Source organism: Helianthus annuus, chromosome 6, assembly GCF_002127325.2.
Source record: "Helianthus annuus cultivar XRQ/B chromosome 6, HanXRQr2.0-SUNRISE, whole genome shotgun sequence".
Classification (NCBI taxonomy): domain Eukaryota; kingdom Viridiplantae; phylum Streptophyta; class Magnoliopsida; order Asterales; family Asteraceae; genus Helianthus; species Helianthus annuus.
In genome coordinates, this window is record NC_035438.2 from 45,151,225 (window position 1) to 45,175,663 (window position 24,439).

Below are 24,439 nucleotides of genomic sequence, written 5' to 3' on the forward strand. Positions count from 1 at the left end.
TACGTAACGTGTCCTGACTATCCTGAGGACGATGGTCTATAGTCTAGTGATTGCGTAAGTACGAGTAATCATATCATATCAACATTCCAACCCAATTCCCAACCCGGGAATCCCATGCCTTGGCTGTGTGAACTCACCTTGGTTTGCTCGGCAGATACACAAAGAGTACAGATAAGCTAGTAAATGGTCAACCACGTCCTATCATGGTTATAATACAAGTCAGGTTTTGACTAAGGTAATACACGTATGCATCACATAAATTAACACGTTAAAAGCATGTGTAGGTCATGGCAACACTTATTGCACGGCATCAGTCAATTAGTATCATACATTGTGCGATTTAACAATTGGGCCCACTAACCTAAACAAATCCAATAATAAATCTCGGCCCAACCGATCGCACATAAGGGCCTTGTGCGATCCGGCTCGGCTTGTGCGATCTGCTTAAATTAGCCCAACTATAATACCCAGCCCAATTATAACATACGGCCCAAAACAAACACACAAATGACGTTGTGCGATCCAGCTGATCTTGTACGATCCAGCTGGGTTGTGCGATTTAAGGTAGTCCAGCCCACACATCATCCGGCCCATACTGCTTGTGCGATAGAAGTCTTGGGCTGTCCGGCCCAACCTACAGCCTTGTGCGACCAGGCTGCACTTGTGCGACCAGGTTCCCCTTGTGCGTACGGATCACCTTGTGTGGTTGGACTTCTTGTTCGACCAAGAAGTCTTGTACGATCAGTTTTTAATGCCGGATCTTAAGCTAATTCAGTTACATCATTATTCTAGCCAAATCAATCACAAGGTTTCCTATTTTATCATAATCAATTAACATTAACAATTTTCCATATTATAGATCAAACAAGGGTTTCCAAACATTAATTCATATGAACCCTAACAAGAATCAAAGCATGAACAAGAACACATCCTACCAAAAATCAATCGGATCAACTTTAAGACATAACAATTTCATACAAGCCGATTACATACATAACCCGATTCATTAACACATCGACAAGCTGCCAATCCGAATCATAAGTCGTAACAACAATTAGACAAGCATTATCAAATCAGTTTCTAAGTTATTCTCATGCAGTTTCGTTCCACAAAACATCCATATACGGTTCATATTGTTCATCACAACAATTAACCCTAGTTGTTTTAATCAAACCGTATAATCATAACAAATCATCATCATATCGAGCATAAGCAACACAACAATAGTTAACGTACTAACCGATTAGGATCAAACAGAGAGGGGATGATCTTCGGTTGCCTTGTGCCGTCGGGTTTCCAAGCAAGACGAGGGAAAGAGAGAGAGTCTAGGGTTGTTGTGTTTTGTGAGTTGTAAAAGTGGAGGATGGTTACAACTTTCCTAAGTGTTATTCGGTTTAGGGAAGGATGGGCCGAACCCACCACTTGGGCCGCCCTATAGCTCAAATACAAGTAACACGGCCCAAAGGCCTTGTGCGGGTGATGTGTGTGTTGTGCGATCCTTGTGCGGTTCAATACATACATACATACAATATATACACAACACATTTTTCACAAAGTTCACGTAACATTCATTAGTCAAGGTATCACATAGACACGTAACGTTACATCAAAGTAAGTCTAAAATCCGAGTTGTCACAGTTCTAACTTTCTTTTCTTATTATACCTGTCATCATTTTTTTGTGGGTCTAGGCATCCCCTGTTTACCGGACTAGTCGGGCCGGCCTTGATCGAGTCGTATTTGCTTATTTGTTGCATTCTTCTTGTTTGTCTTGTTTTGTTGTTGCTTCTGTGATACGCTTGTCCAGACACCTATAGAGTGACGAACCTGGAATCTGGCCTCTGTCACAGTTAGCTGTTGTGTGATTCTTTTATTTTTTGTTAATTGACTGTTGTTTGCTTGTTGTTGTTTTTTTGTGATCATGGGAGATACTGGTACTTCTGCTACTTTGATTAGTAAACTTGATATAGGAGATCCATTGTACCTTCATCCTAGTGACTCTAGCACCTTAACTATTGTTAGTATAAAACTAAAAGGAACTGAGAATTATCCTGTCTGGTCTAATGCTATGAGGCTTGCCTTAGAGGCAAAAAATAAATTTGGGTTTATTGATGGTAAATGTAAAAAACCAAAAGATGATGTGGTCTTAGCCAATCAATGGGATAGGTGTAACTCAGTTGTTATTACTTGGTTGTTGAACTCTATTTCTAAGGAGTTATTTCTGGGGCAAGTGTTTTCTAAACTTGCCTCAGAAGTCTGGACTGATTTAAAAGAGTCTTTTGATAAGGTGGATGGTTCTATTGTGTATGATTTGTATAAAAAAATAAATGGCATTTCTCAAAATGGGAGCATTGTTGCTGAATATTATAACAGGCTAACAACTATGTGGAAACAGTTTGATGCAATGGTGCATCTTCCTTCCTGTTCTTGTCAGGCTGCTAAAGATTATAACGATTTTTCTACTCTCATTAAACTAATGCAGTTCCTTATGGGACTTGATGATGTCTATCAGCCTGTAAGGACAAATTTACTAACAAGAGAACCATTCCCTTCAGTTAAGGTTGCCTTTTCTATTGTGTCTAGAGAGGAGTCTCATAGGTTGTCTTCAAATGGGTCTAAAGGTCAAAATGTATCTTTTGTGACTAAGTCTGGCCAGTCTTTCGACTCTAGGAGGAAAAATGTTAGAGGTCCTAACCCTAATCTAAAGTGTTCTCATTGTAATATGCTTGGTCATACGGTTGACCGATGTTTTGAGATTATTGGATATCCTCCTGGTGTTAGAAGAAGACCAGGAGGACAGGTGGCTAGGTCTAATGTGTCTAATAATAATAATAAAAGTAATACTACTGTTGGATCTTCAAATTCTGTTGGTACTGCTATGCCTTTCACTTATGAACAGATTGTTAAGTTGTTGAGTCTTGTTGGTGAGAATTTTGGTGGTGAGCAGGCTAAGTCTAATATGGGAGGTGAGTCTTTAGTTACTTGTAGTTTTGCCACTGGTTTTGTTAGTTGTTCTAGTTCTAATATGTTTGAATTTGAGTATAATTGGATTGTTGATTCCGATGCTAATCAGCACATGGTTAAGTCTGATAAGGGTATGTTTGATTGGGTTGATGTGTCTGATTATAATCTAAAAGTTAGTCATCCGAATGGTACTAATGTTAAGGTGTTTAAAATTGGAAAGATAAGACTTGTTAATAATGTTATTCTAGAAGATGTTTTCTATGTTCCTGAGTATAGTGTGAATCTGTTGTCTGTCTTTAGGTTAGCCAAAGATAATAAGATAGCTGTTTTGTTTAATGAAAATAATTGTTTGCTACAAGATTTGAGGTCAAAGAAAGTCCTGGTGACTGGTAATCAGGACAATGGGTTGTACTTTGTTGGAAAAAAATGGTAATTCTGCTAATATGTGTTTTAATAGTGTGTTAAAGTCAAATATGTGGCATAATAGGTTAGGCCACCCTTCGGATCAGGTTCTAGCTGTTTTAAAAGGTAGCTTAGACATTAAAACTATAGACTATGGTCTTTGTGAGATCTGCCATAAGGCTAAACAAGTAAGGGTTCCATTTCCTTTAAGTGATCATAAAACAAAAGAGTTAGGTGATTTAGTTCATTTAGATCTTTGGGGTCCATACAGAGTGTCTAGTAATGAAGGATTTAAATATTTCCTAACTGTTGTTGATGATTATTCAAGATCTGTATGGTGTTATTTGTTAAAGAGTAAAATGGAAGTTTTTGAGAATTTAACTAGTTTTTATGAGCTAATCTTAACTCAGTTTAAAAAGAAAGTTAAAATTTTTAGAAGTGATAGTGGAACCGAATTTGTAAATAATCAAATGAGTAATTTTTTTAAAAGTAAAGGTATTTTACATCAAACAACTTGTGCTTACACACCACAACAAAATGGTGTGGTTGAGCGTAAACATAGGCACCTTTTAAATATAGCTAGAGCCTTGATGTTTCAAAGTGGCCTACCCCTGAGTTTTTGGTCGGATTGTATTTTGACTGCTGTTTACCTGATTAACAGGTTACCCTCTTCTGTGTTATTAGGTAAAAGTCCTTATGAAATAGTTTTTGGTTTTAAACCCTCTTTAACTCATCTCAGAAACTTCGGGTGTTTGTGTTTTAGCACTGTGTTAAATGAATCAGATAAATTTACTTATCATGCTGATAAGTGTGTTTTGGTTGGTTATTCCAATGTTAAGAAGGGGTATAAATTGTGGAGTCTAGATAATAAGAAAATCTTATTTTCTAGAGATGTAAAATTTTATGAAAATGTTTACCCTTTCAAGAATAAACAAGTTGTTAATCAAGAATTTGTTGATAAAAATTTAAATCATTTAACATTTTTTGATTGTTTTGAAACTGAAACACCTGAAGTTTCTCAAATGCCCGATGATGAAGAGGGTAATAATGGCTCTCATGGTACTTCCAGTGATGATCAGCAGCCATTAGGACCCTCCACATCTACCACAACCAGCGCCGTTGATCAAAATCAACAGCCTTCAACTGGTTATGAAGATAGTAGTGAGCATGGGTTATATGGTGAGGCAGAGGACAGTGGAATACCAAGTGATGAGACCAACCTATCTGAGGGTGTTGTTTTAGGTCTTAGAAAATCCACTAGAACTTCAGTTGCTCCAAAAAAATTTGAGGATTATGTGTTAAGTGGAAAAGTTAAGTATGGTATAGATAAAACTGTGAATTATGCATGTTTGTCAAGTGAAAATTTTAGTTTTGTTAGCTTGTTAAATAAAACACTTGAACCCTCTAATTATAATGAAGCAGCTAGGGACTCTAGGTGGGTTGAAGCTATGAATAAGGAAATGGAGGCCTTATTCAGAAATAATACCTGGACCCTTGTTGATTTACCTCCTGGTAGAAAACCCATAGGCTGCAAATGGGTTTATAAGGTTAAATACAAGTCTAGTGGAGAGATAGAAAGGTTTAAAGCTAGACTTGTGGCCAAGGGGTTTAATCAAAGAGAAGGCCTGGATTTTGGGGAAACATTTTCACCTGTCGTGAAAATGGTAACAGTTAGGTGTATTATTACACTTGCTGTTCAGAATGATTGGCCGTTGTTCCAACTTGACATTAATAATGCCTTTTTGTATGGCACTATTAATGAAGATGTGTATATGAGTCTACCCCAGGGTTATGATTCACCAGATGAATCTAGAGTTTGCAAATTGGTTAAGTCTTTATATGGGCTGAAACAAGCTCCTAGGAAATGGAATGAAAGGTTAAATGGTGTGCTAGTTGATTACGGGTTTGTGCAAAGCAAGTGTGATCACTCTATGTATGTGTTGTCTAAAAACGATGTGTTTGTTGTTCTATTAGTTTATGTTGATGACATTGTTGTTACTGGGAATAGTATTGATGAAATTGATAAAATTAAGTTCATTTTAAATTCAAATTTCCAAATTAAAGATTTAGGCAAACTAAAATACTTTTTAGGCATTGAGGTTTTATATAACAAATCCGGTATGTGTTTAAACCAAAGAAAGTATTGTTTGGAATTGTTAAGTGAGTTTGGGTATTTGGGTTGCAAACCAGTTAACACACCTATTGAACAAAGCTACTTGGTAACTGCTAAAGTGTCTAAAAATCAAAGTCCCTTGAAAGATGTCACATCAAAGTCCCTTGAAAGATGTCACTGGTTTTCAAAAACTAATAGGTAAGTTAATCTACCTATCTTTGACTCGGCCGGATATCAGTTATGCTGTGCAATTCTTAAGTCAGTTTATGCACAGTCCAACTGAAGTGCATTTGCAAATTGCCTTAAGGTTGTTAAGGTATCTTAAGTCATGTCCGGGATGTGGATTATTGTTCAAAAAAGGTGATAGACTGGATTTAGTTGGTTATGTGGACTCTGATTGGGCAAAATGTCTGTCCACAAGAAAGTCAGTGACTGGTTATTGTGTTTATCTTGGTGGCTCTTTAGTTTCTTGGAAAAGTAAGAAACAGAGCACTGTTTCTAGATCCACAGGTGAAGCTGAATATTGAGCCATGTGCTCGACAACCTGTGAGATTATGTGGTTGCTGAATTTGTTAAGAGAAGTTGGTGTTAACTGTGATTTGCCAGTTAAGTTATACTGTGACAGCAAGGCTGCTATATCCATAGCAGCCAGCCCTGTCTTTCATGAAAGAACCAAGCATTTCGAGGTTGATCTTCATTTTCTAAGAGAAAAGGTTGCTGCGCGAGTTGTTGAAATTGTTAAGGTTGACTCTGAGAGTCAACCGGCAGATGGATTCACCAAAGGTTTAAGTGTTGTGCAGCATAAAAGGTTTTGTGAAAAATTGGGGCTGGCTAACTGGTTTTCATATTTGAATGAAGGGGGAATGTTGAAAGAATAAATATTACATATATCATTCAAATATTTCGTATATGTTATATTGTTATTGTTCTAACTATTTTTTGGTTAAGTTGTTATTCTGTTGTAACAGGTTACAAGTATTGAGGGGCCTTGTAACACCCCGTGTTTTCGAATGTCAAAGTCAAAGTCCAAGTCAACTTTGACCTTCTTTGACTGTAGATAGTCGATTTTGTGTTTTAGTTGTATTATGTGGAGTAAGTGTTGTAATCAGCAAGAATCGAAGTAATCGAATGTGTTTTAACGCGAACCGATCTACGACTGTGAATGATAGGAAGTAACAATGCGATAAAGTTAATTAATCAGTAATCAAACCGATCTAACAATCAATTGAACTCGAGACTCGAATTACGCGAATTGTGTTATTATTATACGTGTGTGTGTACCTTATGTGTTACTTGTGCGTGCCTACTTTATGTTTGGTATGGTATTCAAGTAAATCAATCAAAAATCGAATCGAAACTCGAAAAGCAATCGAACTCAATCAAAACCGACATCGAAACGTGACTTATAGAAGATTGTATGTTAGATATAGTGGTTGGGATTAAAAGTAATTTGACTATAAACTCTATCATATCTGTATCATCGTCCATCAAAATCGAAACGTCGAAAATCTTCGCGAAATACTCGAAGTGCGTGGCAGATCGAACAGGAAGCATCCTGATCGAACAGGCCAGCCGATCGACTAGCACCTTGCCAGCCGATCGAGCAGCCCACTCGATCGGATCTCCCAGCCGATCGGCTGCCACTTTCCTCTTTTGGAAGCCTATAAATAGGGCTGTCATTGTCATACTTTCCATTTTTGGAAAGCTCTGACCGAACCAGCTACCTTCTTCACCTTTTCTCAGATTTCTCTCAATCCCGGTAAGTTTTCACTTCAATTCTTGTACGTTCTTGATCATTACTTGATTCTACACCTTTCTATCTTTCAAAACTTGGATTCTAACCGTGAAATCACCAAGATTTAAGTGTTCTTGGGTGATGTCATCATGGTGTTCTTGAAGAACATCATGTTTTGGCCTCATTCCACTATGATTAGCTTAGATCTAACCGATTTCCACATAAACAAGTTAAGATCCATCATAGATCTAAACATTTTCATGATGTGAAGGATTGAAAGAAGGATTTCCAACTTTCTTTCAACTCTTTTACACTCAATGCTTTCAAACCGATAGAAACGGAGTTTGAACCGGCTAACTAATCATTCAAACGGTTAAAAGGTTCAAGATTCGGGTTCTATGAACAAGGTTCACCGATTTCGGGTTAAACTCTAAAACCGACATTCTGAACCGTTCACCGGCCGGACCTGGGTGATTCCTGTTTGAGCCAAGGAAACAAGTAGGAACGGAGGTTATCATAGTTCAACATGTTGTCAAGTTACCTTGAAAGAATGACAAATAAACAAACAGCCAAGTGTTAGACGAAAGGCCGACCAGGTCAGAAATGCTGGCCGAACGGCTAGGCTGTTCGAACAGCCCAGCCGATCGGACATGCCAGCCGATCGACCGGGTCAGCTGATCGGTTAGCACATGGTCCCACACATCCAAACTTTCGAAGTATAGTATTGACGAAGTAATGTTCAATCGAATGGGTCACTCGATGGGTAAACATTACTGTTCGGATCATGAGATACTATGCTTCAACACTTAATCGTTTTCACAATTTGTTCGTAGTAGGGAATGCCAGCCGATCGAACAGACTATTCGATCGAGTGACATTTAGTTGAGGACTAATCCTGAAACTCCTAGCCGATCGAGTGAGCTAGCCGATCGAGCGAACCGCTCGATCGACCGACTTGAAAGGTAGGAACACTTCAGTGTTCTCAAATACTGCAACAATAACTTCAAAAGTTCAAATCCTCTAACACAAACACACCAGAGGAAGAAACAATCCACTCGAATGGTCCAGCCGATCGAGCCTACCGGCCGATCGAACGGGATTGTCCAATCGGATATACCAGCCGATCGAACAGGCCGTCCGATCGAACCTGCCGTTCGATCGACCAGCCCATTCGATCCACCCATACTTGTTTACTTTTCCGCGTTACTTATCGTTATGCTATCGAACTATTCAGGCTAATCTTACTCTCAGCTCCCCCTTCAATCCACAATCAATCACTGTGAGTATACTCGACCCCTTTCTGCTTTTAGCACTTTTGGGTGTTACATACGTTACCTATCAAATCACAATCAAGCACAAACTATTTGAACGCTGACCATTTGCATGTGCTACTTGACTAAATGAATGCTGTTTATTATGTTTACACGTGGAATGCTATCTACCTGCCTTAGCAACATAGTACTATAGTTTGGACTCAGCACCCGTTCACACGGGGGTTGTTAAGGACAAATACTTGCATGGATTACGGTGGTAATCATGTATTGCGAACCGTCTCGGACGGTCAACCCGCAGTCATTGGTATCGATGGTCCCATGTCGATAATTAACATGCATCGTTTTCCTCTGTGTACGTGCCTGGTTATGCGTAAACTATTCGAACTCTATATGCTATTACTAAACTTGTGTGCTCACCTTTACATTTTATGTATTGACTTTATTTTAACGTATGTGATAGGTGTTTAAGGTGTTAGCTTGCTAGGAAAGCGAGGCAATAATAAAGCTTTAGAGCCCATCTAGCAGTTGTAGGTCGTAGCCTACCTAGGGGTCTCTAGAAGCGAATAAACTCTAGCCATGGAGCCGTTGGAGTTGTTCGATCAAGCATCTATGGCATTAGTTGTCTGTAGATCTTGTCCGGATGAGTCTTAATGACTCTGGGCAGTACTTTAAAACATTTGGTTTGTAATAAATTAAATCTGAGTTGTCGAAACAGTACTGTTTGTTTAGTTGTATTCTATGATAACTTGTTTATTTATTTGGGATACGGTATGGGACGTATCACTTAACTGAATTTGTAAAAATAGTTGTTGTGGAAACTTCTAGACAATTTGTTTCTCTCAGTGCCGCGCCCTGATGATTCCGCCATCGGTTGGGGTGTGACAGATTGGTATCAGAGCCATAACTATAGGGAATTAGGCAGACACGACCTAGTCCGGGTCGCTGTCTTAGAGACCTAGACTATAGTTAGGAACCATCAGACCCAGTTTATGTGCCTTATTCTGTAATTCTTCCCTATCACTGCACTCGAGTTTCAAATAAAAGTCGGTAGGTTTAGTTGGGAATAGGTGTGAAAGCCGCAAACTCTTGACCAAGCTGCCTGACTTATGCTGATTCTATTCGTTTATTTATGCTCATCTCATTATTTTCACCAACAAACCAAGGAGGTTATGCCAAATCAGGAGTGAAATCCATATTTTGACGAGTAACCTCCGTTATTTTATTAAAAACAAGGAAGAAATTGCTAAGCCAAGGGGTGAAACCCTAACCTTAGCCGTTTATTCTGTATTTTATTTATCTCACCAAGGCTACGACGGACTCCATCGACCTGAACTCACAAGTATGACCTAGGGAACGCGTGTGGAATGCCCAAGAATCGAGGCAGAAACCCGACCTCTAGAGTCGAAAGTAACGACAAGTCTACTGTGAATAGTCGAGTTGCCTTGGTTAGTCGATGTCTAGTAGCCGCAGACAATCTATCTCTCGATTTTATGTGTTTTGAATTTGACAAATCATCAAGTACACTTGTTGATTTTATGTGTTTATGTGTGCTTCTCTGTTTTGTGGTTGCTTTCTCTGTTTTGTGCTTATGCTTTGGGATATTATTCGATTCTTCTATCTATTTCACATGACTCGTACTGTTATTCTATCCCTAATCGACACCCAGCTATCGCGAATCTAGACGACATCATACTATATTGTGCTATACGACTAAGTTAGGTTATTCGATGCAATATTCGAACGACACGCAAGCTTTGAATGATAGGATCTTGAGGCAGTCAGAAAACTATATGTGCTTATAGGGGAATTACGTGATATTACCTGCTTCTGTGATTAAATGGTTACGTGTTTTCTGTGCTTATGTGCTTCTGTGCTTACGTGCATCTGTGATTTTGTGCATATGTGTTTACGTGATATGTGTTTCGACGTGATTCTAAGCTTTAGATAGTAGTAGACGTGTGAGGTGAGATTCGATTTCGTTGTGTTGAGACTCGTGACGATGTCTAATGCAGACTATGTCGTCGTCTGGATCCCGACCTCGAGCCCAACTTACCCGCCAGGAAAAGAGGGATAGACGTCTCGCTGCTATCATCTCCAAAACTGTGGCGAAAGCTGTGAGTGAGGTGTATGAGAACGCTAGCAAGTCGTCTGAAGAATCACGAGCTGAAATCCCTAAGGATTCAAGCAAGGCAGCTTTCAGCTTCAAGCAGTTCAAAGCATGCGGGCCAAAAGAGTTTACTGGCGAAGATGGTCCGACAGCCATGTTTCACTGGTTCGACTCGGTCGAAGTCACTCTACGCCAGAGCGGATGTCCTAAGCATCTCCGCACACTCAATGCAACAGGCGTCTTCCAGTCCCGTGCTCTAGACTGGTGGACGGCCGAACGAAACAAGCGCGGGAATGATGCAGCTTACGGGCTATCATGGAAGGAGTTGAAAGCGATCATGATCGAAGAATTTTGCCCTCCTCATAAGCGCCAAAAGCTGGAGGACGAGTTCTGGGGAATCAAGCAGAAGGATGGAGACAACGCTGCTCTCACTGCTCGCTTCAAGCAGCTTAGCATTATCTGTCCTGATCAAGTCAAGACCTCAGATCAAGCCATCAAGAAGTACATCCGAGCTCTACCCGACTGTGTAGCCGACTTTGTTCACGCCGCCAAGCCAGCAACGATCGAGGAAACCAACCTACTCGCCGCTGAGATCAACGATAAGCGAGTAAAGTCTGGTTTTTGGGATAAGCAAACCAAGTCTCTGCATCAAGCCACTGCAACACCCACCGACTCATCTGCTCAATCCTCCAAGTCTTCAAGAAGGAAGAAGAAGAACAACAACAACAGCTCCAGCAACAAGAGCTGTGCTGCCGTAACCACCGCTGCTCCCCTACAGTCTGTACCAGCTCAACAGCAACAGCACCAGCGTTCAGCTCCAGTGATCAATGCACCGCCAGCAAAGCGTGCATACACAGGCCCTCACCCACTCTGCCCGACATGTTCGTATCATCATCCAGTGGGTCTAGCTTGTCGCTTTTGCGCTCACTGCAACCTCTACGGTCACTTCACTGCGAACTGCCGCTATGGTCCTCGTCAAGCCCCAGCTCAAGCTACTGTCAACCAAGCTCTACTCCCTGCTCCTCAAGGCCAACCAGCAGCTCCGGCACCGGCAGTCAATGCCCGAGTCTGCTTTGCATGTGGTGACCCTAATCACTTTGCCAACCGATGCCCGAACAGGGTAGTCAAGCAAGAGCTCCAGCAGCAACAGCAACAACAGCAGCCTCAGCAGCAGCAGCAAGCAGCCCATGCCCGAACTTTCAACCTCAATGCCCGCCAGGCTCAGGCGGATAACAACGTGGTTAATGGTACGTTCCTTGTGAATGGTATTTATGCATCATGTTTGTTTGATACTGGAGCCGATAACTGCTTTGTGTCATTTGAATTCGAGAAGCTCCTTAGTCGTAAGCGCTCTTATCTAACCTCGTCATTCGAAGTCGAAGTTGCTACAGGGAGAACTATTGCCGTTAACTCAGTACTCTGTGATTGTACTCTCGAACTCAACAATCACATCTTTCCGATCGACCTTATTCCGATGCAACTTGGAAGTTTTGATGTCATAATCGGCATGGACTTTCTTCGTGAAAACCATGCTGAAGTTGTATGCTTTGAAAAGATGATTCGATTCTCGCTCGCGAATGGTGATCTCCTACGTGTATACGGTGAAACAACGTTGATGTGTGTAAAATGCAACATATAAATTACATCAAATAAGGCATAAAACTAACCCTTTTTAAGTACTAATGTTGGAAAAAGAGTGTTTTTGTCTTCCTTTTGTATTTTCAGGATGAAATGAGCTCAAATTCACAAAAGAAGCAAAAAGACAGTTAATTCTAACATAAATACAAGAAAAAGAATAAAAGTAGACTGCCCGAACCCTCAACGGCATCTCCCCAAGCAAAGAAGAGAAAACAGAAGCCTGAACACGCCCCGTGCTCAGCCAGCACGGGGCCGTGCCCAAGAAGCAGCAGAAAAGACAAACCTGTAGAAGCTTCTATTGCCCACCACGGGGCCGTGTCCAGTGAGCACGGGGGCATGGTGAAAGTACAGCAGGCGCATTAATTGTAATTGCGAATTACAATTAATGAAGAGAGATAGTGTCAGACGGGCACGGGGGCGTGTCCAGCGGACACGGGGCCGTGCCCAGCCTTCTGTTCAGCCTATAAATAGGAGTGCTTGGTTTCATTCCAATCCATCCCTTGGCACACCACCTCTCTCACACTTCATCCACCACCCACCACCACCATAACACCATCATCCACCACCATCATCCATTGTCCATCGTAGAGTGTGTGAGACGTCTCGGGATCCAAGATTGATAGTAAGAGTTCTTGACAATCAAGGTCATGTTTGCCTAAGTCTCTTACATCACTTGGTGAAGACAAGTGTTTAGTATAATACTTTTTATTTTTAATCTTTTGCACTTTTTATTTGGTTTTGTATTAATGACTTTAATAACTAGTTGCTTATGTTGAAGGTGATCTTTCCTTATCGTTTGTCCGTGGTGTCTTGGCATTATTTTACTGTCTATATAAAATAAAAGATTTTCACCATTCATATCTCCACGGTCTATATGGAGGTATGTTGGCTACCTGGTCGGGGGTTAAGGGAACGGTTTGGTAAGGGTCTTGCCCTTGTTCAGCGTTTAGAGGTCCTGCAAGGGACCTGGGTCAAATTTAGTAGGATCTCCTTCAATGCCCATAGGTATTGGATGGCGGGGATCCAAACTCTTTGACCCCCTCATAAGTTAACTACTATTAATACTATAACCCGGCTATTTAGGACTGTATCCCTGCTGACTCAGACTACTTAGCCGAGGGTAACGTCACCGCCAAAAGCGGGGCCTACCATAATTTGCATTAATAACTTAATTCATTATCTTCCAATAATCCAACCCTTTAGGATTGTATCCTTGCTGACTCAAACTACTGGGTTGAGGGTAACGTCGTCTTCAAAAGAGGGGCCTACTACAATAGCTAAGATAATCTCTAAAACAAGTGCAAAAGTGCGAAAATAATCAAAGGTTATACTAATACACGAGTCGGAACCAAGTGATTCATCTTGTCTATCTGTTTTTATTTTATTTTTATTTTTCAGCATTTAGTTAGTTTTTATTTTCTTAGTTTAAAAACATTTTTCTAACTTTTTGATTTGATTAGACGTTGAGGATAAACCGGTACTAAAAGCTCTTGTGTCCTTGGACGACCTCGGTATCTTACCAACACTATACTACGTCCACGATGGGTGCACTTGCCCATATGTGTGTTTAGTGTTAGTGAATATCGTGTTTTATAAATTTAAAACTTGGCTTAAGGTGTAAAAAGGGCTTAATGATATATCTAAATTATATTACACTACACACGCATCAAGTTTTTGGCGCCGCTGCCGGGGAGACAAGGATTTTAAGAAAGCTTAAAATCGACGGCCTAATCAGTTTTTTTTAAAAACGCGCGCAAATTTTTCTGCATTTTATCTTATTTTGCATTTACAGTAGCCTGAACACGGGGCCGTGCTCGCTGAACACGCCCCCGTGCTGCATATTTTTAGTTAGATACCCAGATACAGAGTCTGAACACGGGGCCGTGCTCACTCAACACGCCCCGTGTCCAACGTGACCAGTAACTTTAATTAAAACGCCCAGATACAGACCCTGACCACGGGGCCGTGTTCACCCAACACGGGGCCGTGTCCAGCTTCTGTTTCCGTCTTTATTTTTGTTTTCTGGTCCCGAGACTCAGTTGTGGTCTGTTGAGTGATTCTTATGGATCAATACTTAGGAGGTTACAACTACACCTATGATGAGGATGATTATAGGGGTAATTATTGCACTAATTGTCGTAACGCACGCTCGGTTCAATATAATAACTCATATCAACCATCCAATTCATACAACTATTATGAGGAGCCCAGGTACGAGCCATCAACTTCATACACACCCTATGAAGACCAAAGGTATGAACCTCCTCCCTCATACTCATATTTTGATGAACCAAGGTATGAGCCTTCATACTCATACTTTGAAGATTCAAGATATGAACCACCACCTTCATACTCTTATTATGAGGAACCATGGCGTGAACAACCCACCTCATATGAGTACTATGAAGAACAAAGTTTCGACCCTTACCCATCATATACTTACAATGAAGAACAATGGTGTGAACCATCTACTTCATATGAGTACTATGAGGAGCCAAGGATCGAACAACCGGATTCAAGCTTTGAGGATCCAAATTCTTTTTCTCTCACCGAAGTGACCAATAGGATATTAGAACACATTAAAACTATCGAACGTTACATGAAAGAATCTCACGCAAGGGAAGAGGAATCCCGCGCAAGAGAAGAATTAAATTGTAATAATAACGTAGAGATAGTTGAAAATGTAAAAATGGAAGAACAAGAAAGTGAAAAACCGACACATGAGTTAAACAATGAAAAAGGTGAGTCCAATAACGATAAATTACAAGAAGAGTCTAATTTTGAAGAAATTAATCTCTTGTCACCTACTTTCGAGAATCATTGTTTAGTAACCCCTCATGCCAAGTTTTTAGAATAGTTAAACACTAGTGCTAAAATCAAAGAAATAGTGAGTGTTAAGTTAACTAATGATCAAACCTCGCTAATAAAAGAAGACCCTTTTGAAATTAACATTACACCGGTTCCATGTTTCTTTCAAAATTCATTTATTAGTAATATCACCATTGACAAAGATCTTTGTGTTAACATAATGCCTAACTACATTTTTGAAAAATTAAGTATTAGTGATTTTACTCCACTTCAAATACCCATTTTTCTATCCGATCGAAAAGTGATAAAATCAATCGGTGTAGTTGAGGATGTTTTGGTTCAAACAAATCAAATGGTAATCCCAACCGACTTTGTCATCCTTGATGACGCTCCTCTAGTCTTGGGAAAACCTTTTGTACAAACTCATAAGGCTTTGAAAAACCGGAAATTCAACAATCTACCTCTTCAGTTAGGGGCATTCAAAAGGAGCATAGATCTTGAGCGTTCAATGAAATATCCTTTTCGCAATAATGACCCCCTAATTGAAGATGAAGCTGAGCCACCCGATACAACTAAATAAGATGACCACTTTGTTGAGGAAGAGATCGCCATAGAACAAACCTTTAAGGTTCTTGATCTAGATGAGCCACAAAATAAGGTGTCTTCTAAAGACCCACCCATTGAGCTCAAAGAACTTCCTAAAGGTTTGGAATATGCTTTTCTAGGCAAAGATGGTAGTTTACCTGTAATTATTTCTTCTAAATTAAGTAACATAGAAAAAGAGAAATTAGTTAATCTACTTAAAAAACACAAAAACGCGATCGCTTGGAAGCTTGTAGATATTAAAAGAATAAGTCCTTCCATGTGCACACACAAAATTCTAATGAATGATGACTACAAAACAGTAATTCAACCACAACAAAGAGTGAATCCCAATGTTCAAGAAGTGGTTAAGAATGAAGTCATCAAGCTACTTGACGCCGGACTAATCTACCCTATCTCCGATAGTCCGTGGGTAAGTCCCGTCCAAGTAGTCCCAAAGAAAGGAGGTATGACGGTAATAACTAATGAGAAAAATGAATTAATACCAACAAGAACCGTCACAGGATGGAGAGTTTGTATAGACTATAGGCGATTAAATGAAGCAACAAGGAAAGACCACTTTCCTTTGCCTTTCATTGATCAAATGTTAGAACGACTATCCGGTCATAAATTTTATTGTTTCTTAGATGGTTTTTCAGGTTACTTTCAAATACCGATAGCACCAGAAGACCAAGAGAAAACAACTTTCACATGCCCCTACGGAACTTTCGCATATCGACGCATGCCATTCGGTCTATGTAATGCACCTGCAACATTCCAACGTTGTATGGTAGCCATTTTCCATGATATGATAGAAAAGACAATGGAAGTCTTCATGGACGACTTTTCCATCTTTGGAGACTCATATGACCAATGCCTCGATAATCTTGAACGAATGCTATCCCGATGTGAGGAAACTAACCTCGCCCTTAACTGGGAAAAATGCCATTTCATGGTAACAGAGGGAATAGTACTCGGTCACAAAATCTCAAGCGAAGGAATGGAAGTTGATCGAGCAAAAATAGAAACTATTTCTCGATTACCTCCACCGTCCTCCGTAAGAGCAATCAGAAGTTTCTTAGGGCATGCCGGATTTTATAGAAGGTTTATCAAGGACTTTTCAAAAATTTCAAGGCCTCTAACAAAATTACTTGAAAAAGATGCACCTTTCATCTTTGACAAGGAATGCAATCAAGAATTTCTAACCCTCAAAGAAATGCTAGTCAATGCACCTATCATGATAGTGCCCGATTGGAAATTTCCTTTCGAAATCATGTGTGATGCAAGTGACTTTACCGTTGGAGCAGTCTTGGGACAAAGAAAAGAAAAGCATTTCCACCCAATTTATTATGCTAGTAAAACGCTTAATGATGCACAAGAAAATTATACAACTACAGAAAAAGAATTACTAGCAGTGGTGTTTGCTTTTGATAAATTCCGTTCTTACCTTGTTCTTTCTAAAACTGTAGTCTATACAGACCATGCAGCCATCAGGTACCTCTTCAAGAAACAAGATGCAAAACCCCGTTTGATCAGATGGATTCTACTCCTCCAAGAATTCGACATCGAAATCAAGGACAAAAGAGGAGCAGAAAACACTGCTGCAGATCATCTCTCACGCCTAGAAGACCCAGCTTTGGAAGCGACCAGGGACGAACAAATCAACGAAAAATTTCCCACCGAGTCCTTGGAAATGATGGAGAGTAGACAAGAGCCATGGTATGCCGACTATGCTAATTATCTAGCTAGCGGTATAGTCACAAAAGGATGGCCGCATCATCAAAGAAAGAAATTCTTTGCTGATGTAAAGCATTACTTTTGGGAAGACCCTTATCTTTTCAAAATGTGTGCCGACCAGCTCATCCGAAGGTGTGTCCATGGTAATGAAGCACGAAGAATTCTCCGTCACTGTCATGAAGGTCCATACGGAGGACATCATGGTGCCGCGAGTACCGCACGAAAGGTATTTGATTCAGGGTTTTATTGGCCAACCATTTACAAGGATGCACAAAACCTTGTAAAGACATGTGATGCTTGCCAAAGATCAGGTAATATTTCTTCCAAAAACGAAATGCCCCAAAATGGCATTCTCGTTTGTGAAATCTTTGATGTGTGGGGACTCGATTTCATGGGACCTTTCCCACCGTCAAGAGGAAACAAATATATACTTGTGGCAGTCGATTATTTGTCTAAATGGGCAGAGGCTGAAGCTCTTCAAACAAATGATGGAAGAGTAGTGGTAAAATTTCTGAAAAAATTATTTTCTCGTTTCGGGACACCAAAAGCTTTGATAAGTGATAGAGGTACCCATTTTTGCAATCATCAACTCGAAAAAATATTAACAAGGTATGGGGTCTATCACCGGGTCTCAACAGCATATCACCCTCAAACAAATGGGCAAGCCGAAGTGACTAATCGAGGTTTAAAACGAATACTTGAAAAAACCGTAGGACTAAATAAAAAGGAATGGGCCGACAAATTAGACGATGCTTTATGGGCCTTTCGAACTGCTTATAAAACCACTATAGGCACGCCCCCCTATAAGCTCGTCTATGGAAAAAGTTGTCACTTGCCAGTAGAAATAGCTCACAGAGCCTACTGGGCAATAAAAAATGTAAACTTAGACTTAGAAACTGCCGGTAAAAATCGATTTTGTCAAATGAATGAATTAGACGAACTAAGGAATTATGCATATTCTAACTCCGAAATTTATAAGGAAAGAATGAAAAATTTACATGATAAATATATTAAGTCTAATGAATTTCGGGTAGGAGATCAAGTTCTATTGTTTAATTCACGACTTCGATTATTTCCTGGTAAACTAAAATCTAGGTGGTCAGGACCTTTTTCCGTCACCCATGTTTTTCCTCACGGTGCTGTAGAAATTAAAGCTCGAAATGGGATACCATTTAAAGTCAATGGCCAACGGCTAAAACTCTACCGAGGATCCATTGAGGATGAGGAAGAGGAGATCTCGCTTCAAACGGTTAACGAATAAACTCAACATCATACCCGACATGTTACGAACAGGCAAGTGTACGTCAAAAACAACCGGTAAGTCTTCTAACCATTTTCGGAAAAAGGGGCATGCACACGAGCACAAAAAAAATTTAAAACTTTGCTCGGCACGAGGCCTTGTCCGCTGGACACGGGGCCGTGTCGAGACGACTGTCGGGATAAAACCCTCTTTTCATAACAGTTACCTCATTCCACACGCCCCGTTTCGCCGAAAACTCTCTGGTTCCAGACGATTTTCCGCAGATTTCCGACGTCACTACCACGTTTAACAACATCAAGGTATGATTCTATCATCTTTAGTAGTTAGATTAGTTACTTGCATGTAGTTAAAACATCAAAAATTAGGGAAAAATCTAGGGTTCTTCGTGTTCATCCGGATCGAACTTCAAATTTTTGATGCAATCTGTTAGTAGTAGTTTAGATTAGTGTAGTAGAAAGTAAATAAACATGTATTGCTGATAGATTCGTTCGATTTCCTACTAAAACCCCAAACCCTTGTTTTTGAACCGAAAAGGACGAAATTGGAAGGGTAAACGATTTGTTTTGGGAAAAACAACACTTAGGGTTTCATTTTCGGGGGAAACCGCAACTATTGGGCTAAAAATTTTCAGGTTTTCAGAACCGGGACGAAAAATGAAGTTTTTGGGTTACAGACGCCTGGACACGGGGCCGTGTCCGCTGAACACGGGGCCGTGTCCAGCCCACTGTCTGCAGTTTCTTTAAAAATCTTTTTGTTTCGTACTAACTTTTGGTGTATTCTTTCAGATGTCAAAGTTCACAAGGTTCAATGCAAGCGAACTCGATGCTAGGACGCGATATGAAATACTCCAAACAAGACCCGAGGAGTACCCTAGGCGAGCATGTACGGACTTGTTAACCATGGTGAACCAACTAGACCGATTCAACAACATCGTGACAGGGCCACTAGCAGTTGCATTGAACACTCGGCTTCGGTCAGTGCATCAATGCACAATGGAGTTTTACAGTACTTTCGCTTTCAATTCGAGGTGTGACCCGTTTGACAATGAAGGGGTCGCATTTCGGTGTGGCGGGACAACGTACTCAATCTCCATGGCACAGTTTGGATCTATAATAGGACTATACGGTGAAGAGGAATCGGGAAATGAGGAGAACACTGGGGGATTACGAGACTTGGATTAGACCGAACGTCAAGCCGCATGGGCTCAAATCGGTGAAGGAATCTACAACCCTAGCAGCACTAAGAGTACCAAACTGAGGGACCCGCTATACCGCTACATTCACAGGCTCCTCTCCTACTCGCTGAACCAGCGTCACGACAGTAGTGGCGTTGTGGGGTTGAAAGATTTGGTTGTCCTTCACTGCATCCACAACCGAAAGCCTCTCCATGTTCCACATCTCCTGTTGCGAAACATGCATCTCAATCGCCTTGCTCGAGCTCCAACACCTATCTTCTTTGGAGGATGGGTGTACCGTCTTTTTAAGCATTTCACGAGAATTCCAAAGTCCTTTGAAAGAAGTCCATGGTCGGGACGAGTTGACTACCACATTTACCGAGCCATGAACTTGCTTTATGAGGCGGAAGACGGGACGATGAGCTTCCAAAGGACACAAGGCTATGCATGGAACCCACAGGAAGCCCTAGTTCTTCACGCACCACCTCCCCACTACCAGTACCAACCCCATGGTGATCCGGGTCAATCCTCTTCACAAGGAGGCGGTTTTCCTAACTTTCAAAGCTTACATGATCTTTTGCAGGAAAACCTCATGTGTACCAGGAACACCTACAACCTTGCCAACAACACATACCACCGGGTTGGAGCTATTGAGCGCAACATCAACGATATACAAGACGATATCGGTAGCATCCGGGAGTACATGGCGGGGCATGGGGATGGAGGTGATGATAGCGATGAAGACATGGATGTTTGAAGGGATAAGGAGCGGGTTGATGGTGAGCCCACAGGTTTAAGTACCCTTTTCTATCGAACAATTTATGGCCTGCGTGCCACTTGTTGAACAATTTACTTTCCTGAACTACTTTTTATTTCCGTTTTATTTTTCTACTTTATGCTTGGAGACAATTAACTTTGGTAATGTAGGATGTTTTATGTTTGCTTGGTGTGGTATTGAGTGATGAAACAGGTACAATGCGAGGGTTAGAGTGCTAAACCTTAGCGCTTACAGGCCCAAAATGGAGAAACCGGGAGACGAAACCTGTTTTTCAGGCTCACAGACTGTCCACACGGGGACGTGTCCAGCCGACACGCCCCCGTGTTCACCTCCCAGACCTGCTGTTTGGTTACTGACCTGCAATTATTTGCCAGACACGGGGCCGTGTCTAACCAACAAGCCCCCGTGTTCACCTTCTGTAAGTTTTCGATACAGGCAGTTCACCACGGGGTCGTGTCCAGCGAACACGGGGCCGTGTCCAGACTGCCAGTAACATAAATCTTTGCTTTTTAACACCACATTACACCTCCAATCAACCTAAAAATTTATTTTTGGGACACATTGAGGACAATGTGTAATTTAAGTGTGGGGGGGGGGGGAAGCTAACACTTTGAAATTTTGCAAGTCCTAATAACAAGCCTTACACAAAACTCTATCGGAACCGCTAAACACCCCAATTTTTTTTTCAAAAAAAAAAAGCTTTTTCATTTTTTTTATTTTTACTTGTCTAAAGTTTAAGTTAGGAATCACAAGATTAATAAGGTTATATTTTTATAAAATTTACAACCGAGAGCGTCGTGATAACAAGAACCAACATAAGAAAATTATGAAACGACATAACAAGTCTAGTTAAAATTTGATTATATATACTTGATCACATTAAAAACCCATTCCCACAAAAGTGAGTTTTGAGCCTTTATTGAGCATACAAATTTACATCTTTAGACTAAATGCTCATTTTTCGTTTCTTGTGTGAATAGCCGCTTGGTTCTTACAACTCTAGAACTTGCCACGACGATTCATTCCCGGTCCTTACCAACTTAAACCCAAGTAAGTAAATGATGGAGGCATTAGGACTAACCATTTTTCTTTCTACACCATTATTTTTCATTTTTTTTACCACCTACCCAAAATCCCCCTAGTTAACCCCTTTGAGCCTAAACCTTTCGTTTCTTTACCCTAAACCCTTTTTACCCACCAAAAACCCTTTTTATTTTTCACCCTTTATTTTAGTAACAAGCTCGGTTTTTCGCAAGCTCGTTCTTTTATGTGACTAAAAAAAAAATAATATGATGATGAAGTTAGAAACAAACAAGGTATGCAAACAAAAGCTTGTTTGAAGAAATACTTCAAAATAAAAAGTCACTAAAAACAAAGTGTGTTACGAAAACCGACGCTTTTTACGCTTTTCGCCCTTTTACTAACCACTAACCCAACCACCTACCTTTAGCCCAAGCCTAACCCTTCACCCAAAAAGTCCTCTTGATATTTTACAAAGGTATAAAAGTTAAAAAGGAGGAGGATTGATTGCTTGGCAAGCCTATGGAAGGCGTAAGTTCCATGCCGCTCTCGAGTGATTCACTAAAAAAATACACCTTCGGCCGAGTGTTGAGTGATTTCTCCCGTGAGGTATGTGAACTTGTATATAAATGAAATTTTAAAAAGGCATGTTATGCCCAAATATGTAATTTATCCTATGAAACGTTCTAAATAAATCATAACGAATAGGATTGTAAATATATAAAAATAAAACCCAAAAAGATCTTGGATTCCCGACACTCAATGACAAGCCAAAAACCTTCTCTTCTACCTATCCCATTTGGGAGTGTAAGCCACATTTAAAGAGTTTTGTTTGAGGACAAGCAAAAGTTCAAGTGTGGGGGTATTTGATGTGTGTAAAATGCAACATATAAATTACATCAAATAAGGCATAAAACTAACCCTTTTTAAGTACTAATGTTGGAAAAAGAGTGTTTTTGTCTTCCTTTTGTATTTTCAGGATGAAATGAGCTCAAATTCACAAAAGAAGCAAAAAGACAGTTAATTCTAACATAAATACAAGAAAAGGAATAAAAGTAGACTGCCCGAACCCTCAACGGCATCTCCCCAAGCAAAGAAGAGAAAACAGAAGCCTGAACACGCCCCGTGCTCAGCCAGCACGGGGCCGTGCCCAAGAAGCAGCAGAAAAGACAAACCTGTAGAAGCTTCTATTGCCCACCACAGGGCCATGTCCAGTGAGCACGGGGGCGTGGTGAAAGTACAGCAGGCGCATTAATTGTAATTGCGAATTACAATTAATGAAGAGAGATAGTGTCAGACGGGCACGGGGGCGTGTCCAGCGGACACGGGGCCGTGCCCAGCCTTCTGTTCAGCCTATAAATAGGAGTGCTTGGTTTCATTCCAATCCATCCCTTGGCACACCACCTCTCTCACACTTCATCCACCACCCACCACCACCATAACACCATCATCCACCACCATCATCCATTGTCCATCGTAGAGTGTGTGAGTCTTCTCGGGATCCAAGATTGATAGTAAGAGTTCTTGACAATCAAGGCCATGTTTGCCTAAGTCTCTTACATCACTTGGTGAAGACAAGTGTTTAGTATAATACTTTTTATTTTTAATCTTTTGCACTTTTTATTTGGTTTTGTATTAATGACTTTAATAACTAGTTGCTTATGTTGAAGGTGATCTTTCCTTATCGTTTGTCCGTGGTGTCTTGGCATTATTTTACTGTCTATATAAAATAAAAGATTTTCACCATTCATAGCTCCACGGTCTATATGGAGGTATGTTGGCTACCTGGTCGGGGGTTAAGGGAACGGTTTGGTAAGGGTCTTGCCCTTGTTCAGCGTTTAGAGGTCCTACAAGGGACCTGGGTCAAATTTAGTAGGATCTCCTTCAATGCCCATAGGTATTAGATGGCGGGGATCCAAACTCTTTGACCCCCTCATAAGTTAACTACTATTAATACTATAACCCGGCTATTTAGGACTCTATCCCTGCTGACTCAGACCACTTAGCCGAGGGTAACGTCACCGCCAAAAGCGGGGCCTACCATAATTTGCATTAATAACTTAATTCATTATCTTCCAATAATCCAACCCTTTAGGATTGTATCCTTGCTGATTCAAACTACTGGGTTGAGGGTAACGTCGCCTTCAAAAGAGGGGCCTACTACAATAACTAAGATAATCTCTTAAACAAGTGCAAAAGTGCGAAAATAATCAAAGGTTATACTAATACACGAGTCGGAACCAAGTGATTCATCTTGTCTATCTGTTTTTATTTTATTTTTATTTTTCAGCATTTAGTTAGTTTTTATTTTCTTAGTTTAAAAACATTTTTTCTAACTTTTTGATTTGATTAGACGTTGAGGATAAACCGGTACTAAAAGCTCTTGTGTCCTTGGACGACCTCGGTATGTTACCAACACTATACTACGTCCACGATGGGTGCACTTGCCCATATGTGTGTTTAGTGTTAGTGAATATCGTGTTTTATAAATTTAAAACTTGGCTAAAGGTTTAAAAAGGGCTTAATTATATATCTAAATTATATTACACTACACACGCATCAACGTCGAAAGGTCTTAAGCTTATGTCGTGTATTCAAGCCAGCAAGTATCTCCGCAAGGAATATCGAGCCTTCTTGGCCAACATTGTAGTAGCGGAGAAGGGAAAGAGAAAGAAAGTTGAAGTCAAGGATGTTCCAGTGGTTCGTGAATTTCCTCAGGTGTTCCCTGATGATCTTCCGGACTACCACCAAGTCGTGATATCGACTTTCGTATCGACCTCATTCCTGGAGCTAACCCCGTTGCCAAAGCCCCTTATCGACTCGCTCCATCCGAAATGCGGGAACTCTC